This window comes from Peromyscus maniculatus, chromosome 4, assembly GCF_049852395.1.
Source record: "Peromyscus maniculatus bairdii isolate BWxNUB_F1_BW_parent chromosome 4, HU_Pman_BW_mat_3.1, whole genome shotgun sequence".
Taxonomy (NCBI): Eukaryota; Metazoa; Chordata; class Mammalia; order Rodentia; family Cricetidae; genus Peromyscus; species Peromyscus maniculatus.
In genome coordinates this window covers 36,207,560-36,224,329 of record NC_134855.1, presented here as the reverse complement: position 1 = coordinate 36,224,329, position 16,770 = coordinate 36,207,560, and positions in this window count along the sequence as shown.

The window sequence follows — 16,770 nt, the reverse complement described above, 5'->3', positions numbered from 1 at the left end:
ACACATAGTTTTATGAAGGCCCTTCATTGTTTCTGATAAAATTAATTAGATCCTTCCTGACTGGTGAGTGAAGCAAAAGGTTTAGAGAAAGATGAACTTGAGCTAAAAATCAAAATTGCATACTCATTGGGCATCATCAAACTGCTTCAACCTTCTGAGTCTTACTTTATGTCACCGGTAACCTGAGGAGAGTAACTGTCCCCACAAGAGCAGAGTAAAAACAATGGAAATTGTACACAACTGCATGAGAACATGTCCCTGCATACAGCCTGCACTATAAATATTTAACTTCATTGTAGGCATGCACAAGAGGCTGATTTATTTGCCGTGAGAATTCTGTTCAAATAGGAAATGATTACTTGGACTAAGAAGTTCATGGCCATAATATTTACGTTGCTTGTTAAAAACAGAAATTCTGACGCAAAAAGAAAGAGGAAACAGCAATGGCATGAGGTGCAGACACATTTGTTTGAGCCACACAGGATGCAAACACATTAGCAAAATGAAGCTCTTTAGGTCCCCTGTCTCATGCTCATCGTGGCCCTGAATTTTGTAAGGCTTTTGGAGGGTGCCAACTCCTAAAGCTTTAACATTTTCCTGCCAATACTGTAGGTTCCTGGTACTTTGGAAAAGGATTCTTTCAAGAGACCCAATTGTTCTGAAGAGGGAAAAGAATGGGAAATAACAGCAACAGCAACATGCTGTTTTATCTAGTGACATTAAAACAACAGCATCACCCCATCCTTTGAAGACAATGTAATAGACAATCTGGGGAAGAGTAAGAGTTTGAGGATTTACTCTGTTTGGGCCACAAAAAGATATCCTATCATATACTGGAGCTTTTAAGAAAATTTTCACTTTTAGTATTGGTGCCTGCTGTTTGCCTATACCTTCTCCTATACTGGATGCTTTTAGGACTTGTCCTTATTCAGCTCTCCACAGCTCTATGAGGTGGGCTCTTCTTCCTACAGTCTAGCTTGAGGCCACCCCACCCACCCAAACCTGTCACTAGCTCACCCTGTTAGTGAGAGGTGAGATGAGGAAGTGAATTCAGATCTCTGCTGCTTCTCCAACTACAACCCAATGCTTGCTTCCAATTCCAGTGTTTGAAGGACAAATGTGGGATGTAGCAGTTACACAAAAGAAAGATAGCAAATGATTGGGTGAAACTACTCAGGAATTAGAGAAGAGACATGGATAGACCAGGAGAAGCTGCCCCTCGGTGAGATTTTCTGTCATTTCTAATGTTAACATGTCTTTGATTAAGCCAATGACCCAGTGACCCAATGACTTCTAGTATGAGTCAGGAGCATTAGTGTCTGGAATGCAGGTCCAGATAAAGCATCAGGTCAATGAAAGCTCAGTGACATTTAACCATCTCTGAGGCCACAGCTGTTTCTTACAGGAGCAACACTCAAAATAAACATTGAGTGCTGAGCCCATGAAAGTTCTGTCAAAATCAAAGAATGGTGATCATTGCCTGTGAGTTAGTTAGTGCAGCTCTGACTCTCATCTGTCCCTGGCCAGTGATTCATACCTTTAAAAAAGATCGTGGAAATGATCATCATTTACATACAAGCACAGTGTTTTGTGGATTCACTTTTAAATGGCAGTATAGGGAAACTAACAGTGTAGCACACATAATGAGAACAGAAGATTAAAAACTGCTCAGGCAATTGAGGACAGGGATCTTGAAAACAGCAATTCCATTTTTGTCCATGACCAGTAGTCAGAAATGTCTTTAATACTATACTAGACAGGTCAGAAATATGAGAGGTGTTTGGGGACCCTAGTTTCTGGTATGGTTTCTCTGTTATCTTTCTTTCTTTTTTTCTTTTTTAAATACAACCTGGAAACTATATTTGAAGGTGTAACCCAAACTCTAGACAAGACACCCATCCTCATTGGGAAAAAGCTTTGGATCATGAGCTCTAAGTTTTCATGGTGGAAATGTGTTATACTTAGCATAATCTTGGTAGTGATGCTAATCATTGGATCTTGTGTACTCACTTCTGTCTTAAACTATCTCCTTGTTTATAGTTGATCTATACCCAAAATGATTCTCCCATGATCTAATTTCATCTCTCTGAGTGCCCTTGATTGACCCTAAACCTTATTTTGCTCCAATTACAGCCCATCTCCTGTGGTGATATATTGTGTACCCTAATAAAATTTGTCTGAAGATCAGAGGACAGAACAAGCCACTAGATTAAACATACAAGCTAGGCAGTGGTGGCACACACCTTTAATCCTAGTACTCGGAAAGCAGAGATCCTTCTGGATCTCTGTGAGTTCAAAGCCACTCTGGACTACATGAGATTGACTCGTTCTAGGAGAGAAACAGAGCCAGGCAGTGGTGGCACACACCTTTAGTTCCAGTACTTGCGAGTTACACGCCTTTAATCCCAGCACTTGATGTCTCACACCTTTAATCCCAGTATTTGGGAAGCACACATACCTTTAATCCCAGCACTTGGAAGGAAGTGATGGCTGGATGGAGAAGCTATATAAGGCATGAGGAGGAGACAGGAACTGAAGCTTTTTCAGGCTGAGGAGTCCTAGAGGTAATAAATACTGCCACAGTGGCTTGTCCTTTGTCTCTCTGATCTCTTAGCATTTACCCCAATATCTGGCTCCAGGTTTTTTTTTTTTTTTATTAAAAGACCTATTAGATTTTGAGTTACATCTGGTGTTCATTTTGTGGGGCACAAATTCACACACACACACAAAAGCTGCTCTCAGGCTAGAGCTGCACATGGCCAGAGTCCCTACCCATGCTGGCTAAGTTTTTGTTGCAGCCTCTCTGCAGCAAACTCCTTAGGTCTTTGGGCTCCAAAGCTTCAGGAATTAGCCACTTTTGCAAACTTCCCCTGTGCAGACAGCTGGATCTTTCACTTCTTTCCTCTCCTGGTGGGTTTTGGCTTTCTCTGGGCCCCCTACTTGGCCTGCTGCCACACCATCATCTGAATCATCAGTGTCAGCAGATTTGATGAGTCAATTGGGATTTCTTAAAGGAGGGAATTAGTTAAAAGAAAGTTTTCTCCCACATAAAAAAGTGAAACATCTCTACAATGGAGGGAATTTGGTCTCTGTTTGATAATACAATAGACAGTTTAAAGATGGAACGATTAAATGAGAGGAAAATAAATGCAGATGTAATGACAATTATAAATATTATTTGTTAGATCATTTCTGTTTTATCATTAAAAAGTTGGCTAATATGAATGCCAAGATAAAAGTTTTAGAAAAACCTGTTAAAACACATCACAGAGATATTCAGACCCAGACAGAAGAATTTAAAGGAGAACCAATCTCAACATTGTATTATAATGTTACAAAGAAACAGCCTAAGGCTTCCAAACAGCCAACCTTAATCTATCCAGTAACCTTACAGGAATTGCCAAATGATAGATATCCTCAAGACTGTATACAAGCTGATTGGACTCCTATGCAAATGTTAGATTTGAGGAGATTCAAAAAAAGCCATAGTCTCATATGGCATACACTCACTGTTTGTGGAGCAAATGTTAAACTCACGGTCAACTTGTAGTAGAATTATTCCTCAAGACTGGAGAGGGTTGGTTACAACAGTTTTAGAGGCTGGTCCCCAATTACAATGGAGGACCTGGTGGAAGGATGAGGCTAAGACCATTGAACAATGATGTAGGGCTAAAGGTCTTGAAATTTGCCAAGATCAACTTCTTGGAGACAGAAATTATGCCGATATACAAAGACAATCTTTATATGATGAACACACCCTGGCTTTATGCTGCATAGCAATTTGAATACTTGGGACAGAATTGAAGAAGTAGCAAAGAAAAATTGAGTCATTTACAAAATTTATACAGGGCCCAAAAGAAACCTTCACTGATTGCTTGCAAAGACTGACTTCAGCAGTAAATAGAATGATACCACGTTCAGAAGCTAGACAATTAATATTGAATCTCTGGCTTTTGAAAATGCTAAAGCACAATACAAAAGAGTAATTAGGCCATTAAAGGAAAGATCAGCACCCTTGGAGGAATGGATCCAAGACATAATTAATATTGAATCTCATGAACATGATTATGTTCATGATAGGAGAGGTAATTTCCAGAAGTTTGAAGAAAAATTGTAATGTCAAATGTTCCAATTGCAGTACACAAGATCACATAAGAAGGAATGGTAAACAGGGCTCTCCTAGAAACAAAGTTTATTCAATAAATAATCCAAACAGAATGTCCCTCCCTCCTGGATTATGCAGAAGGTATGCAGAAGGTATGATAAAGACAGACATTGGACTAACAAATGTAGATCAACAAGGGACAGATAAAGTAATCCCTTACCTTTGCTGTCAGGAAACTCCCTGAGGGGCTTCCTGCAGAACCCCATATCAAATTCTTTGTGTAATTGTGGAAGAAACTCCTCCTCAGAGCAATTAAAGAACCTAATGCCTATTGTAAAACAAAACAAAACAAAACAAAACAAAACAAAACAAAAACACACTGCTTTAGATGATAGAACAGCTTTAGAAAATAAAACAAAAAATTAAGGAGAAACCATAAATCAAAATTGATTCCTAAATTATCTTATGGTCTCAGCTCTTGAGGGAGGAGTGTGGCAGGGATTAGTGGTTTCTGATGCCACTGAAGATGGATCCCTCCCTCATGATTCACTTTGGATTCACCTTCTGTTTCCTGGCTATGCTAGAAGAGAAACATCACAATTGTCCTTATTTGGGATTTAAAATACATATGAAAAAGTAGATATATCTTTGTTTTGTTGAGGCTGGTTAAGGGAAAACTACTTTCTCCTGGTCAAAATAATAATCTCAGTCTACCTCTAGGCCTGGGTAGAGGAATGATAACAGTACCTACTATTGGTGTCTCTTCCCTTAAGATTTAATCCAGCTGGGCCTGTCAACCATTTGTCAAGAAGACCACTCCATAGGAAAGCTGATTCACCTAGGTATATGCTAAGAAGATGGGAGGAATAATCATCCCCTCAATGAGGTAATGCACTGTATTCCTAGAAGTCTCTCTCCAAAGGTAGCTGCTTACAGATAGTCAGCTACATGGGCTGCTGAGCTTGTCCATCCTTCTGAGTTCTAACACAAAAAGTATAACTTTTCCTTTCCCTTTTCTGTCTCTTTTTCAGAGACTGGCCAAAAGCCTAAACATGCTTTCCCTGATAACTCTGGACTCTCACTTTCCCCTTCTGCTTTGTAGCTATTTGCCAACTTCCACTAATGAGCATGCCAGCTTTCTTGGACCCTGACTAAAGAAGGCATGCCTTTCTCTCTTCATCTCTCCATCAACCTCCTTCTTGGAGCTGCCAACATTTACAGCTTGCCCGTCCTGTTGTTTTTTCTCTTAAACTCTAATTAAATTGTCTTTGAGCTTTTTTCTGAGTCTGTTTTCAAATTCTTTTGTTAGCAAGACTGAGAATCCAAAAGGGAATCCCAGTTTTCCTGGTAACAGGAGTACTTTCAATTAATTACGAATTAATTAAGCTAATAACTGTTGGCTATTACTACTGATTAAGTCCTTACTAGGTTACAGACATGCCCTTCATTTGAATTATTATATTGTTATCATTTCTACCCTATGAGGTAAACAATGTAGCTGTTCTCATTTTTATAGATGTGAAGATTGGGTTTAGTGAAGCTAAGTAGGTGATTCACAGTTCTGTAGTTATCAAATGAGAAGAAATCAAACTGAGGTCTCTTTGCTGATGGAGCATATACTCTGAGGCACCCCATTACATTATCTTTAATTCTTTGTAGACATTCACGGTCTTCTATTCCAACCTGGGCTAAAAAGGATTTGTGAACCATCAGCATTTATTTTTTGCAGTGTGTGTGTGTGTGTGTGTGTGTGTGTGTGTGTGTGTGTGTGTAATCTTTTTCTTTTTTTGGTCTGGCCTTTTCCGTTTCCCATCTGAGCCAGGCTGACACTAATCAGTCATCTATCTATTTCATGTCTTAGCTCCGCATTAAGGTCTGCTGTCACAGAGCCACATCCTGGGTCACACTGACCATTTCCTTCTACTGCTCCTACCTCAGAGACTTGCTGTTATTATGTTGTTTTCAGAATTAAGTTTAAATCTTGAGTTAAGGAACAGTACTAGAAATACAACAAAATCTATGATAGTATTTACTTTAGGGGTAGTTTTAGTATATTTTCAATGTCTTCTAAACAAGATTTCAAGTAACTAATTGCTTTTAGACAAAATAGAACATTTTTCTAGTATTTAGAAAAAATATAGTGATGTTTCCTTTTACTTGAAAGTCAGAATTTCAGCTGGGCAGTGGTGGTGCACACCTTTAATCCCAGCACTTGGAAGGCAAAGGCAGGTAGATCTCTGTGAGTATGGGGCCAGCCTGGTCTACATAGTAAGTTCCAGGACAACCAAGGCTATGCAGAGAAATCCTGTCTTGAAAAACCAAGAAAAAAAAAGCCAAAAAACAAACAAACAAACGAACAAAAAACCCCCAGAAGTCAGAATTTCAGACTCCAACCTGGAACCCAACTTTAGTCCCTATGGAGGAATCTTGACCTTCATACTTACATTTGCACCTCCCCCTCAGTCAGAGATACCTGTTACAATTTGCATTTTTTCTTTGGTCTGAATATGTAGCCACATATTGCACCAAATGGATTCTTGTAAAATATTTCAAATTCTTTGTGAAACAAAAAAAAATATAAATTAAAATTTAACTTGTTCTCTCTTTTTGTTTTCTCAACTCATGCTACAAAAAAACATAGCTTTGAAAACTGGCAGAAATCAGTTCTTTAGTATCTTAACCTTCAGGATACAATGAAATGAACACCAGTTATGGAAAAATAATAAACAACCATCAATGGCCAGCACTTCTTTTTTCCTAATTATTTAACTTAGTAGGGAAGGATACCATGATCTTTCCAACCCCCATAAAGACGTATCTCAGGCAGAGTGGATTTCTTTCATTCCCATTGGATTCTCTATGAAGCAGCTGTGTTGCAATGGTTTTGAATAGAATGAGACTCATATTTAAACTCCAGGTTTTTGCTTAGTTGTTGTTTTGTTTTTGTTGGTGTTTTGCATTTTTTTTTTTGAAACAAGAACTCCAGCCTTGGCTGGCCTGGAACTTGCTATGTAGATCAGGCTAGCTTCAAACTCAGAGATCCACCTGCCTCTTCCTCCACCAATGTTTAAATCACAATTTTAATGAACAAAGTTCTTTTTAAGCTATGTACAGTTAAATATGTGAATTTGAAATCTACCCTAGTCAAAAAATCAGTAGAGCAGCTCAGCCTCAGAGTACTGTCTACACAGTCACCATTGTTTCCTGGGAAGAGGCTTGGCTTTTCTTTTTTTTGTTTTTGAATTAAGAATTTTTTTATTCATTTTACATACCAACCCCAGACCCTCCTCTCTTTCCTACTCCCACTCTTTAGCTTTCCCCCCAACCCACCCCATTCCCTCCTCCCACAAGGTAAAGCCTCCCATGGGGAGTCAGCAGAGCCTGGTACATTCAGGTGAGGCAGGTACAAGCCCCTCCCCCTGCACCACGGCTGTGTAAGGTGTTCCACCATATGTAGTGGGCTGAGTCTTGGCTTTTCTTAAGCAATTACACTATTGAGTTGGGAGTCTAGATCCTGGTGCTATATAGTATGAGCCTTGAAAATATGATCAAACCAATCAAGAACATTGCTGAGAGATTATTAAAAAAAATCAAGAGGCTCCCCAAAGCTGCTTAACTGAATGTCTCATTTGAACATATATCAGAAATCTGTTCAGGCAAAAACACAGCTCTTACCTCAAAGGGCATAAAAGATAATTTATGCTGGGAGCTAGATTTGACTGCATACGGCCTAGGTTACCCCAAATTGCATGATCCAATGTGGAAGAAGTTTCACAAAGTTTTTACAGTAACAGAACAAAGAAACACCATAAATCAAGGCACTTTTCAAATACAGTAATTAGGAGATACAGCACAGTGGGGAAATCTCATTCATCTAATGGTATTCTCAGCCTTTTGAGTGGTAGAGAATAGCCAGGACTTTCCAAAGTATTTATCAGGATGTTCAGTTCAGCTTCACCTGCTGATTCCAGGATGTTAGGTCCAACACAAAGGTGGACAAGGAATGGGACTAGAAATAGCCCAAGAAAAACTGGGCTCTGGGCTTGCAACATTCAAATGCTCCCTATCATTGGAATTCTAATAAATCAGCCATTGCAGACACAGCTTCTTTCCAGGAACTGCCCTTGGTTTTAGCTTCATTTTGCTCCTCCAGCCCTGCTTGAGACTTTCAAGTATCTATCATAAACCAATACTAACCATGGAAGCCTAGGCTTCCACCTGACTGTACTGGCTTCTCACCGTCTCAAAGTCAAGGGCTGAAGTGGAACTCACACACACCTAACCTGCCCCTTTTCAGCGCTCCCCTGTGTGAACTGCGTCTTTGTTCACCCAGTGCAGACATCAGAAACTGGGGAATTCCTTGAACTTGTCCATCCCTTGCCTTTCTTCACCTCTATTAACACAACCAACCTCTCCACAACTACTTCCAGCCCATATCCCTCACCCAAATTGGTGTCTGCTAACATCCTTTTACCCCTATAGACTGCAGACTTCTCCCAGCTACCAGCCCAGTTTTCACTCCTGCCTAGACATTCTCCGTTCTTCAAGCTAGAGAGTCATTTTAACATTTCTATACAATTCTATCATCTTCTTGCTTGGAATTCAATGGAGTCTCATTACATTAACAAGTAGAACCCATTAAACTCAAATCCTTGACTAATGTGGTCTCTCTCTCTCTCTCTCTCTCTCTCTCTCTATATATATATATATATATATATATATATATATATATATATATATGTACATGAGTGTGCAGAATGTGTGAGCACAGTGTGTGGAGGCCAGGCAACCACTGTGTTGTGTTCCCCTGCAGCAGTCTACCTTCTCTTCCTTTCTATCTTCCTTTCTTCCCTTCTTTCTCTCTCTCTCCCTTCCTCCCTCCCTCCCTCCCTCCCTCCCTCCCTCCCTCCCTCCCTCCCTTCCTTCCTTTCTTCCACAGGTTCTCTCACTGGCCTAGAACTTGCCGAGTAGGCTAGAATAGCTGGCCAACAGCTTTGGGAATTCACCCATCTCTACCTCCTCAGTGATGGGATTACAAGCATGCACTACCTCACCTGGGTCCTTTTTGTTTTTAAGCAGGTTTTGAATTTGAATTCGGGTCCTTGTGTTTGCAAGAAAGTACCTTATTGACTGAGCTATCTCTCCATTTATTTATTTGTTTATTTATTTATATTTATTTATTTATTGCTGTGCTAGAGATTAGATTCACGGCTTTCTACTTTTAAGGCAGTGGTCTATCCTTGAACTATATCCCCAACCTAACCTGCCTGACTGAATATTTCTTTGGATTCATCTCTAGTGTTTTCCATATCCTGCCACACTAAAGTCATTCTGGTTCTTCTACACTCAAGTGTCTCTGTCACTGAGTCCTTCACACACACAACATCACACACCTAAGACAATTAATTTCAGTTTGGAGCTCTCTTCAACACTGAGTGTGCTAAAAATAATAATAAAAAAACCCGAAACTTCCTTGTCAAGGCTGAAACATTAACTCCAGTATGGTTTATCTATATTTTGTGTTGATCCTTTCTAGTATTTATTATGATTTAATTAAATAAAACAATTAAATTAAATTAAAATTATTGTGTAACCACTTGAGTAAGAATTTTTTTCTCTGACATAAAGTTCATAAACAATGACTTCTTCCTTCCTTCCTTCCTTCCTTCCTTCCTTCCTTCCTTCCTTCCTTCCTTTCTTTCTTTCTTTCTTTCTTTCTTTCTTTCTTTCTTTCTTTCTTTCTTTCTTTCTTTCTTTTTGAGACAGGATTTCTCTGTATAGCCCTGGCTATCCTGGATCTTAATCTGTTGACCAGGCTGGCCCCAAACTCACAGAGATCCACCTACCTCTGCCACGCAAGTGCTGGGATTAAAGGTGTGCACCATCACTGTCCCATGGCATCTTTTTTTTTTTTTATACTATATAATCAGTGTCTGCCACAAGTGCTTTGCACATATTACATATTGAATTAATAATTATAAATAGTAATTAATTAGAAACAATTCATAAATAATAGGTGTGGTTAAACCATCTGAATTGGTTAGAAAGTCCTACCCTAAGTAGCTACTGAATTTTACCTGGGGAAATTATTAAAAATTTTTTTTCACTAACAACTCCTATTTAATGTTGAGAAAATTAATTCTAGGTACAACTATTAGTACAAAGTAGGAAAGAAGACAACGGATAAGTGCAAGGTTCTTAAATCCTCCATTTAAAACTAAAGCTAATTATAACGCGCTCACCACAATTACCCGGTGAGAATTAACGGGCGGGGAAGAGGCTGGAGGAGCAACTTGACCACGTGAATAGTTGTCACGTGGTGAGGTGGGTGGCGGGGGTGTGACAGCTTAGCCAAACAGCTGCTCTCTCTTGCAAGAGAGAACGAGGGGCCATAAAGAGCAAGGAGGTATGATTCCCCTGTCGCTGTGGGAGGAATTCATCCTTCTTAAAGTTTTGTTGACTAAGGAGACCTTGCCTTGGGATAGCTCAGTGAAACAATGTATACCAGCTCAGTGCAAGGCCCTGGGGACAGTGTCAAATATAAAATAAAAGTGACTTAGACTTCCATGGAAGCCTTTGGGGATTTTTGGACCAGCCTTAATCAAACTGAGGTAGCAAATAGTGATACGTTTCCTGTCTACTTCTATGCCACGGGGGTCTGAGGGGTTTGAGAGCTTGTGAAGAACTCTCCCCAACCTCATTATCTTTTTTTAAAGGGTGATAGGATCTGGCCAGAAATTTCTGGCTAGGTTACACTCTAAGACCTTGGAGAAGCAGATGACAACTGATTGTACATTTCCACGGCCTTGACTTTGTTTTCTGGGCTTCAGAGACAGCTGCAGCACGATAATGGTAGAACTATCCCCATCGGGAGAAACTCATTTTTGGTGGTTTTCACTGCAGACTTGACTATCATCCCCCATGAGATCAATGTCATGTATGGGATTGGAGATGGCTGTGCATACAGTGGGAGTCTGTACTTCTTTGGTGCTGTTTTCTCCTTGCGGCACCATGACAGGGTTCTTTGGAGAAATGTTAGAGTCATACTCGTGTGGCTGGTCTCAGAGTGAGGGGTCTCCCCAGAGAGTTAGCTGTTCCCAGAGTCCTGTGGCTGGTCTCAGAGTGAGGGGTCTCCCCAGAGAGTTAGCTGTTCCCAGAGTCAGTCACTAGTATAAGAGGATGATTAGTGGAAACCAGTGACTAGTTAGAAGGTGGATTTTGGGAAGACAAGAGTGAGGGCCTGCTGCTCTTGGGAATCAGCTTGTCCCTCTGGCTAAAGTGGTCTCTGCCACAAGGTTCATAGAAAAACGGGCTTGGAACATGTAAGTGCTTCTAGAAGAACACAAGATAAAGTACCAGTAAATTACATTTTATGAACTGGATTGCCTGGATGCATGCTCCCATTTTGTTGAGTCGCTTTTTATTATCTCCGAGCTTTAACGGATGGCAGTTTAAATGCCCAACCACCGCGTGGGTGCAAGTACCGGGAATTTTAGAACAGTTGTGTTCCGTGCTTGCTCTCTGGAATTGGAGGTAAACACCCTGTTCCACCCGTGTTCCCTTGTGTCCCTACTCTCTGGGCCCATGTGAAGACAGGAGATTTGATTCCTAAGGGTGCTGTCCTCAACTTCTACCCTGTTGGAAAATAGTCTGTCCACTATTCTTCAGATGATATTTGACTTGATTAAAGCAGATTTTCATCTTCTTACAGGTAGCTTTTAGATATTTTTGACAGGGATTTTTTTTTCCCCACAGTCTTCAAATTCTCCCTAATGAGATGGCTGTTTTCTGAAATTCTGAGTGTAAGAACAAATTAGTTTTCTTGGAGAGGCCAGAAAGTAATAGTTGTTGAGAATTCTTTTAGAATACATGTATTTTCTGTGGGAGGATGTTAAAATATTGAAAGCACTAAAGCTCTGTAAGACTCCTGTGCAAAAAGGTGTCAGTAATACAGAAGAGAATAAACACAATTATGTGATTTAAGAATAGGCCACTCATGGCGATATGTATTTGCACATAAAGTTACTAACTGTTGTGGTTGAAACGACGTGTCCCAGAAACTTTATGTGTAGTAAATTTACCTCCCCAATCAAACTTAATAGCATGTAAAAATATTTATTTATTTATTTAAAATGTATGTGCATATGTGTGTGCTCAAATGTTAATAGCATGGGAAAGTATTTACTTGTTTGTGACTTGAGCTAGGAAGACTTGCCCCCTTTGGATGATACCATTCCTTAGTCAGGGGATTCTGGAAAGTGCAGAGAAAATGAAGGGGGCAATAGCATGTTGCATGAATTATGGCTTTCTGTCCCTGACTGAGGTTGTATGGTGACTAGCTGCTTCAAGTTCCTAGTGACTCTACTCCCCCACGCCCATCACCCCATTATGAACTATAACCTGGACTAGTGAGCCAAATCCATCTTTCTTCCACTGGGTTGCTTGTGTCACAGCATTTTATCACAGTAGCAGGCAGCAGGACTCAGCTTCTAACTGTGTTATGAAGTCATAGTCCTAGAAAATGGGCCAAGATGTCACCCTAACAGAAAAGGAAAGCTCCAGTTATAACAGCATATCCAAATATTTGTCAAGTTTAATTATGCTTAGTAGTCTGCTCTTCGCTCATATTAATTATCAAGAATCTGTTCCGTGTGTTTGTTCAATGTCTTTTTCTTTTCAGTTTAAAAAGACTTCTCTATGAGAGAGTGAATAGGAGCTAAGTAAGCGTGACACATGTGTAAAAAATGTCATAATGAAAACCATTACTTTGTATGCTACCAGAAAAAAATTAATAAACTAAGACTTCCATAATCTTACCTAATTATCAAAGTTTTTGTGTATGGGAAAATATTATTATCCCCATTTGTGATAATTTTAATAGTAACTAATTATAATTGCTTAATAGTCTGAAAGCATTCCATTAAAAAACAAGGTACATTTTCTCATTGAATACAAAATGTGGCAAAATTATGGTTAAGTAACAGTTATAAGAGCTCTGAACCCTCAGATTCTGGCTGTGACTCGGAAGGATTCAATAACTAATTTCAGTTCTAGAGATTTGAGACTAGACTCCTGGGATTATGAATTCCATCTGATCTTTTGGATTAACCCCTTCAAATATTCATTCTAAGAAAATTCCCTGCCTATTCCCTTCTGAATATCTCTGTAAAAGACAGACACTTCAATCTCTCAGCTTCCCTTAAATTGTAGTGAGGATGAACAAAGCCATATGCAGTCATTGGAAAGGTCCTAGCATGAACATTCATCCAGGCTCATGTCCTTGATAGGATAAGATGTGTTATTTGCACCAGTAAAGGACCAGGGCAGTAGCCCTCCCAAGGACATTACATTTTTCTAATGATACATTTACTTCTATTTCATGGGTATGGTCGTTCATCTGTGTGTATGTATGTGTACCATGTATGCACTTGGTGCTCACAGAGACCAGAAAAGCATATCGAAATCCTTCGAACTGGAGTTACAGGATGTGAACTGCCATTTGGGTGCTGGCTACTGAACCTGTGCACTCTGCAAGAGCAGTAAGTGCTCTTAACCACTGAGCCATGTCTCCAGCCCCTGCAGGGACAATTATATGGAAGAATGTTACATTGTTTTTGCTCATGTATCTTACTCTTGGTCATTTTGGAGATGTGACAGAATCAGATTGTTTAATAAATTGAATTTCGGCTTTTACTTATAAAATTCTGTTTCATCTGTACACAACTACAAGCCTTGACTGATGTGAGCTACAGTTTATTTTACTAGGATACCTTAGGTGCGAACCAGAGGATGCTCTGATGTTGTTCCCGTGAGTTTACGCCTTCTCAACTTTACCATTCCCTCACACTCTCTGTACATTTTTATATAAATGCCTTAGGCTTGGCAATCGGGGACAAAGGAGTTAATCTTTATAAAGTGTCACTGCTGTTGAATTAACTCCTTGATTCAACACATACTGCACTCATGTATGAGGAGCAGAAGGAAAGGCAGGCAGACATACATTAGGAAAAGTCGGCATGGGGTAATATGGATAACAAACCTAAATGTCATGTACTCATTCACTCAGCACATACTTATTAAGTGACTACTAAGTGCTGTTAATTAGATATGAAGGATGAGGCTGAGGGAAGAGATCAAAGGCAAATTCAGAGTATCTGCCTTGTGTGGTAACAGTGACTGAGGTCAAAGATCAAGGAGAATGATCTAACTGTGGGAGGAGGCAGCAGTCTGCTTATACCTCATGGTTTGGGTTGCATTTGGCCCCTTTAGGTAGAGGTCTTAGTAAGACATGTAGATTTGGAGCTTAGATGCAGGATAGGCCTGGAGGCTGATTTGGAGGCTGGGACACACAATGTCTACCAGTGAGGGGAGTGGATGAGCTTACTCAGGGATTGCTGGAGTAGCAGTCCCCAAGGAATGGCCAAAGAACCCCCGAGGGGGGCTCTAGAACTTCCCAGTGTCCCCAGGTGGGAAGGACTTCTGCAAGTAACACAAACAAGACCCTTGCCTTTCTCACTTTTAGTTACCCACAAGTGCATGCTGGGTGTTACCAGAGGCTTCGAGATGTACAATGATGTTTTTGGTCTGAAGGCTAGTAGGATGGTTTCTCCCGTACAGTTGTGTTTGAGGAATTTTTCTATTTTAATTTTCAGTATAGGAAATGCTAAGGGACAGCCCCGTTAAACACAGGCGCTTTAGGGCCCTTATGGAGATCATATAGGGATCATGATATCAGAAAGCTGAGAGCTGGTGTGCTAGAGCAGTTAGCCTTGAGTCTGTAGACAGTGATGGTGATTGAAGTGTCCAGGGCCATGGGGACATAATCCTACCATACTGTTTTGGTTGTAGTCCTGAGGATGCATTAGGATGGGGATAATACGAAGTGACAGACATGATTTAATAGCTAATTATGACAACTCAGGTATGAAATTACTCGAGATCAGGATGTGGAAACAACAGCAGGAATGTCAGCGAGAACACAAAAGGAATGTAACCACGACTGGATTGTTGACTGCATGTGTGTCCGTATGGAGGAGGCAGAGGAGTCGAAGACAGCCGAAGCTGGATCAGTGTGCCCAGAGGAAACCGTCTGGCTGGTTCCATGTATCAGCTGTAGGAAAAGCAATCCTTGGTATCCAATAGAGATTTATTAGACTTACATTTTTCCATGGAAATAAAATGAGACTCATAAATGTAATCTGAATTTCTAGTTAACTGCATTAAAATAGATGAAATTAATTTTAATATTTAATTTAACCCAGTATATAAAATATCCTCTGTCCAACATGCAATTAATGTAAAATTATTAATAAATTCCTAAAAGTTTCTTCTGTGTTAGGTCTTTGAAGTCGGGTATGTATTTAACCTGTACGGTGCATATCAATCAGACATCACAGGTCAAGTTCTCAATAGACACGAGTGACTGGTGGCTGCCACTTTTCCAGCAAGGCCTTTAACCACTTCTTGACTTGAGTCAAGATAATCAGAATCCTAATGTTGTTTTTTGCCTGGGATTTTAATAACTTTGTTCTTTTTGAGCTCATTTCCCAGAAAGTGGTAGGTTTGTACTGAGTCATCAACTTCTCTTACCTCTCGGTGACCTGGCTTGTGTAGGGTGTCATTACAGATTCACTCTAGGGAAACGATCTAAGTGCTGGGGGCTTGCTTCCGAGAACTGAGACTCCAGCCTGCTGCTGCTCACAGGGCTCGTGCTAGGTGGACCTAGTCAGCACAGTACCCAGATTTGGTCCGTGGAAGTTCAAGGCTGATCGGAAAAGAGCACAGCTGATGGAATAGGAGGGATGGAAATCAGTGAGGGAGTGTGGCCTGTAGACGGCAGGACAAACAGAAAAGGGCAGCATTGAGCACAGACTTAAAGCTCTGAGCAGCAGTTGAGCTAAGAGATTGTCTGGTAGCTCTTCATCCCCTGTGTCCACAGAAGGTTTTGACAAAATCCAAGCCGTCTTGTGTGGTTCACTCTTTGAAGGTGGATGTTGAGAATTTTTATAGACGGTAAATGAATAATTTAAAAAAACTATAGGTGGAAATCCAAGTTTTCTCAGGTCAGAGATTTCTGCGATTCAAATATGAGATAAATGGAGATGACCATGCCATACATTTCTGTCAGGGTCATAGGGCTTTTGTGAAGGAAAATTGTAGTAAAACAAAAGATTAGGACTTGACAGTGCCTAGCAGGTTACAGCAAAGTGTTCACTCCTCATCCCCTCTCTTCATGTGAAGATAATGACACAAGAAGAGATGAAAAATAAAGACACAGCGTCGGAGTTCCTGGAGTGGAGAATAATAAGTGTGTAGGATAAAAACCCCGAAACAACACCCAAGTAAACAGTCTTCACATTCAGGCATTACACCTGTTTGCCTGCCTCACTCATGCGGAATAATACGTGTTGTATTTCTGTGTTTTAACATCCTGATGCTTGCTTCTCTTGCTTACATAAGATTTACTCAAAGTCTGTTGAATGAGGGGTTATGAACCCCTTAATTATTTGTTTTCTTTTGGTTATGAGAATTTGGGAGTTATAGTAGCGAGTTGCTATGGCAATGGATATGGACAACGAGATGATTAAAGGAGGGGAGGTGTTAAATCTCGAGAAACATATTTGCATGTAAATTTCTCTCTAGTGGAATTTAAAAGTGTCGCATGT